Here is a 6375-nt window from a genome sequence, read left to right as displayed (position 1 = left end):
AATTATATATAATAATAAATAAATCTTTGGGCCAGAGTGAGCAGGGACTGAGTGAATGGGGCTGACTGGAACGGGTGGGGTTGACCAGATTAAGCAGAAGTCCTAAAATTCATTTCGCAACAACCACATGAAGGCTCACAACCCTCTGTACTCACATAAATAAATAAATAAATAAATAAGTAAATAATTCAAAAAAGAAAAGAGCCGGGCGTGGTGGCGCATGCCTTTAATCCCAGCACTTGGGAGGCAGGCAGAGGCAGGTGGATTTCTGAGTTTGAGGCCAGCCTGGTCTACAAAATGAGTTCCAGGACAGCCACGTGTATACAGAGAAACCCTGCCTCAAAATACCAAAAAAAAAAAAAAAACAAATTCTAGTATTTGTTATTTATATATAAGCATAAAACTGGTTATAAATGCCTCAAAAATGTGATTGTCATAAATCTTCAGTATACAACTTACTGGTTTTTTTTTTGTTTTTTTTGTTTGTTTGTTTTTTTTGTTTTTTTTGGTTTTTCGAGACAGGGTTTCTCTGTATAGCTCTGGCTGTCCTGGAACTCACTTGGTAGACCAGACTAGCCTCGAACTCAGAAGTCCACCTGCCTCTGCCTCCCGAGTGCTGGGATTAAAGGCCTGCGCCACCAGGCCCGGCATACAACTTACTGTTTAACTTGGTTTTATTAGTGTTAGTATATTTATTTATTGGGAGAGTGCACATCCCTCCAAGGGAGGAAAAGTTGAGGGAGTGAATTCTCTCCTTTGACCATATGGCTCTTGGGGATCGAGCTCAGGTTACCGTAAGTCTTGGCACCTTGACATACTGGTCCATCTCAACCCCTCAAGTTGCCTAATTTCTTTTTCTCAATACACAGCATTGTCACCTATTGTATGACTTTTACCTTCCCTAGGTACTGAGATTGCAAAGTGAACATGACTTAGTGAGTCACTCAGTAAAGTTTTCAGGACATTTCTACTGTCAAGAATAATCATGAAGGAAGCTCTTTAAAGATGAGATCTGCTCCTGTGTATCTTTGTGTTGCTAAGGATGCAAACAATATGTTCACAAAGTCCATACCCTATTTGGGTTCAGTAATCGATGACACTGAAAGTCTATGCTTTCTTCTCTCCTGTGGAGTTGGTAAGCAGACTTGGGAAAGAGGAAACACCCCCCCCCACCCTGTTTCTTGTTTATGTTGGGGTGAAGAAGTGAGGCTGGGCTGGGCTTTAGCAGCAGTGGTCAAAGAAGATGGTATGGGGATAGCCGCAGGCCTGTTAGTCCTGTGGTTGTCTGGAACCAAGCAGGTCATTAGGCTGACCTCATGAGCAGATCTCAAACAGCATAACAGATGGGTGCTATTATGGGTCGACACTGACGAATAGGATTTGCTCAAAATAGCACAACGAATCCGGGTCTTGGGGGACAGTGAACATTTATCATTGGTGATTAATCCTTCCAAGAGTCCATTTCGAAGCTAACAGGGCTCACTCTCTCTCTCAGAGAGAGAGAGAGAGAGAGAGAGAAAAGAGGTGAAGACAGAGTTTCTCTGTGTAGCCCAGGCTATCATGGAACTCACGTTGTAGACCAGGCTGGCCTCAAACTCAGAGATCCACCTGCCCCTGCCTCCCGAGGGCTGGGATTAAAGGCGTGTGCCACCACACCTGCCTTGACCTACTTTCTAGTATGTGCCTAGTTATTATAACACTTTCTTTTTCTATCCTTTCATATTTTTCTCTTTTTTTCTTTTGGGGAAAAATGGTATCTTGCCTGTTTGTTTGTTTTGAAACAAGGTCTCACTATGTAGCCACAGCTAGCATGAGTCAAGCTGGTTTAAACTAAAGATCCCCCGCCTTTGCCTCAGAAGCCCTGGGACCGCAGTGGTATGCCACTACACCAAGCACATTTCTCCTATGAAGATACACTTTTGCCTGTATTCTTTTCTTGTTTTTAAAGATTTATCTATCTTATTATATGTAAGTACACTCTAGCTGTCTTCAGACACTCCAGAAAAGGGTGTCAGATCTCATTACGAATGGTTGCGGGCCACCATGTGGTTGCTGGGATTTAAACTTAGGGCCTTTGGAAGAGCAATCAGAGAAGTCAGTGCTCTTCACCACTGAGCCATCTCTCCAGCCCTTTTTGGCTGCATTCTTAGATGATGTCTACTACAAATGTCAGCACGCGCCTAAAAGAGATTAGATATTAGTAGATTTAACACACCTTAAAACAATAAACATATTCTCAAAGGGCAAAGGGCTCAGGTAATGAGGGTGAGGGTTTTTTTTTTCTCTCTTATTTATTTATTCGCTTTACATCCAAATTGCAGATCCCACCTCTCCTCCCAACCCTCCCATGCATGTTCCCCCTTCCCATCCCTCACTTTGCTTCATCTCTGAGAAGGGTGAGGTCTCCCTCTGTACCAACCCACCCTGAAACCTCAAGTGACAGTGAGTTTTAAAACATGTAACATTACAGCTGTCTAGGAAGGTTGGTAAAATTTGGTGGCCTTGAACATAATGGGATATCAATGACTCTACAAAAAGGGAGAGCCATGCTTTGGTTGTGTAAACTGAGGTGCTATATTAGTGTGTGCTCATCTCTGGCATTTATTCCCATCACATTTGGAAGGTGGAAGCAGGAAGATCAGAAGTCCAAGGTCCAATTCCGCTGCTTAATGAGTTCCAGGCTACACTGGGCTACAGAAGACCCTGTACCAACAAAAAGCAAACGTCTGAAAGCTCTGGCATAAGCCTTTAATCCTAGCACTCGGGAGTAGATCTCTGAGTTCAAGGCCAGTCTAGTCTACGTAGTGAGTTCCAGGACAGCCAGGGCTATGTAGAGAGGTCCTGTCTCTAACAAGCAAACAAACGATAACTATAGCAAAACAAAGAGGTGTAAGCAGCATAATTGCTTCAAATTGAAAGCCAGTCTGGTCTTCACAGCAAATTTTAGTCCAAACATGGGATCTCCAGCACCACAGAAACTAGGCATAATGGCTCACACCTGCCATCCTAGTGCTCAGGAAGTGGAGGCAGGAGGATCCAGAGTAATTTATGAAACTCTTTTCAGAGACATCCAGCCTATGTCTCAGGTATGTATTCTATCCATTTTTAATCTCTCTCTCTCTCTCTCTCTCTCTCTCTCTCTCTCTCTCTCTCTCTCTCTTAGCCTTCATGATTAAGCTTACATTAAACTATATTTAATAAGCAACCCGACAAAAGAAGCTATTTTCCCAATAGAGAGGATTCCTGAAATAGAATTATTATCATTTGGGGGTGGGAGGGGAGTGTAGTAACCTCACTGTATCCCAACCTGGCATCAAACACACAGTAAACCTCCTGCCTCACCTCCTGAGTGCTAAAATGACAGGCATTAGCCACCATGCCCAGCAGGATACAGAATTATCCTTTGAATGATCACTTGGAGAAAATAGGAGTGGAGGCAGGAAATAGCTGAGGGAACCAAGGGCCATGTGGATTAGGGTAAGAAAACTCTAATTTCTTAGCTACATTATCAAAATTATCAGTGAAGGGATAATTGTCCCCATAGACTTCTTTTGTAGAATTCTCCATGGAACATGAATTACAGATATTAACACCCTGGTTGGGTACCACAAAATACACCAGTATAATCACCATCTTGATGAAATACACCATTGAAAAGACAAGTGATATTTCTAATGCAAAGTTAAATTACAACAAAAGGCCTTACAATCATGTCTCAATAAATTCTTGAAACAGATTTCATCATCTTCCGCCAGTTGGCAAATGTAAATTAGACCAAACTGAGATTCCAGCTCATCACAGTTGGAATGGCGACCCACCAGCCAGAAGAAACATGACAACAAATGCTTGGGAGGGTGGAGGGGAAAGGGAACCTTTGTATACTGCTGCTGGGGACATAAGTCTGTCACTGTGAAAGTCTGTATGGGGTTCCTCAAACTACAAAACCAGATGACCGAGGTGTCCCACTTTTGAGTATGTACCATAAGTACTTTATGTCAATAAACCAGAGATGTGTGTACACCTATGTTTACTACTATGTTAATCACAATAGCTAGAAGATGGAAACTGCCCAAGGGTCCAACAGATAAAGGAAATGAGGTGTATATACACAATGAAACACTATGCTTATAAACAAAAAATGGGGCCTGGGAGATGCCTCAGTGGGTAAAGGCATTTTCCTCCAAGGATGACAGGTATATTTGTTCCCCAGTTCCCACATGGTGGAAGGAGAAAACCTACTCCCGGAAGTTGGCCTTTTATCCTCACACACCTTCGTGTGCAATGGCCTGAAAGGAAGTAGGAGCTTCTAGACTGCTGACATATTGCTAGGCACATTGTTCAGAAAGGTCATGTCAGGGCGAGGATCCTAGGCTGTCAAATTACATTATTTAAAAGGGTGTTTGCATAGCATGAAACTAATTGGAGTCCCAGTTTGCTAAACTGTTTCATGCGGGTCTTAAAGAGGACCCAAGTTTTGGTTGCCTGCCCCACATTAAGCACCTCTCAGCCACTGTAGCAGACGATGGCCTAATCAGCCATCATTGGGAAGAGAGGCCCCTTGGTCTTGTAAACTTTATATGATCCAGCACAGGGAAAGGCCAGGGCCAAGAAGTGGGAGTGGGTGGGTAGGGGAGCAGGGGCGGGGGTGGGGTATAGGGAACTTTTGGGATAGCATTTGGAATGTAAATAAAGAAAATAATATTAAAAAAATATATAAAACTGAAAAAAAAAACCTCTAGCTTTAGGGTCTCCAACACTTCTCTGGCCTCTGTGGTACCTCCACATGCATGTAGACAAACATATACATAAACAAATAAAAATACTAAAAAGGAGTGAAATTGCTATCATGAAGCCCACTTGTATATTGTCTAACTTTTGTTTAACATGACTGAGTGTCCGCAAAGGGATTGGACCCAGGTTAGCCTCCGCCCCCACACACACACACAGTTACTAAATGTCTCAAGATGCTCAAGTCCAAGCAAATGATCAAGTATGTGTGCATAAACCAACCACATGCTTCTGTGTCCCCGCCTTTTCTTCCTTTGGAGACAGGTCTCCACCTTGTATCTCTGGCTAACCTGGAGCTCACAAAGATGTCTACCTGCCTCTGCTTCTCATGTGCTAGGATTATAGGCGTACACAATGCCTGGCTCAGCATTCTCCCTTTCATTATGAGTGGAGCTTTGTACAGTGTAAGGCTTCATAAGTAGATAACACACTGGGTTAAGGAAATTAGTCTGTGCACCTTTCATACAGACTAGAATCCAGGAATACTTTGTCAGTACAGAGGTTCAGAATAGCCAGCCTAGCATGCTCACGAGACCTGGTTTTATCCCGAGTGCAAGAAAAAGAAATTAGCCAAGGGGTAGGGGCGTGGATGGTGATCAGGGTCACCTGACAGTCTCCTTGCACTGAGCCCCTGATCTCAGAGCTCATTCTCCCCGTGTCCAGACTTTGCGATGCTGTTGCTGTTCCTTCTACCAAAGCACTCTCTGTTTTTATTTCCACCTTAGGAACACCAATGTCCCTTAAAGTTCACGTAGGCCCTTTCTGTAAATTCTGAGTCTGAGGTGTTTGAAGAAGTGGATTTTATTTTGTTATCATAGCTTTTCCTCCAAATTGTTCTTTGGACCCTTAGGAAATAGTGTAAATGGCAAAAGACTTGGAAGATCTGATTAAATTAAAGCTCTTGATTTTTTTTTCCAAGCAGGGTTTCTCTGTAGCACAGGCTGTCCTGAAATGAACTGTATAGACCAGGTTGGCCCTACAACCCGGATTGGCATGTGGGACAGGGTTTCTCTGTGAGGCTCTTGAAATGGAAAAAAAATGACCTTAGATTATCTGGTATAAACTGTATAAACTGGGCAGTGGTGGTGCATGCCTGTAATCCCAGCACTTGGGAGGCAGAGGCAGGCAGATTTCTGAGTTCAAGGCCAGCCTGGTCTACAGAGTGAGTTCCAGGACAGCCAGGGCTACAGAGAAACCCTGTCTCAGAAAACAACGATTATCTGGTATAACCAATGCTGTCACAGGTTCCTGAGAGAGAGAGAGAGAGAGAGAGAGAGAGAGAGAGAGAGAGATGTTGGCAAGAATCAAGGCAAGATTGAGGGAAGAGGAATCGATTATACTGAAGATCTGCAAAGGTTAACAATGTAACAATGTTTCAATTTGCTTGGGGAGGGAGTTAGGTGTCTCCGCTGCAATTCTAAACAGAGGCAGACTGAACCTTGAATAATTATGGCCTTTGTCTTAGGATTTCTATTCCTGCACGAATATCATGACCAAGAAGCAGTTGGGGAGGAAAGGGTTTATTCAGCTTACACTTCCACATTGCTGTTCATCACTAAAGAAGTCAGGACTGGAACTCAAGCAGGT

The sequence above is a fragment of the Mus pahari genome, chromosome 12 (assembly GCF_900095145.1).
Source record: "Mus pahari chromosome 12, PAHARI_EIJ_v1.1, whole genome shotgun sequence".
NCBI classification, from domain to species: Eukaryota; Metazoa; Chordata; class Mammalia; order Rodentia; family Muridae; genus Mus; species Mus pahari.
Note: the sequence above shows the minus strand (reverse complement) of the source record.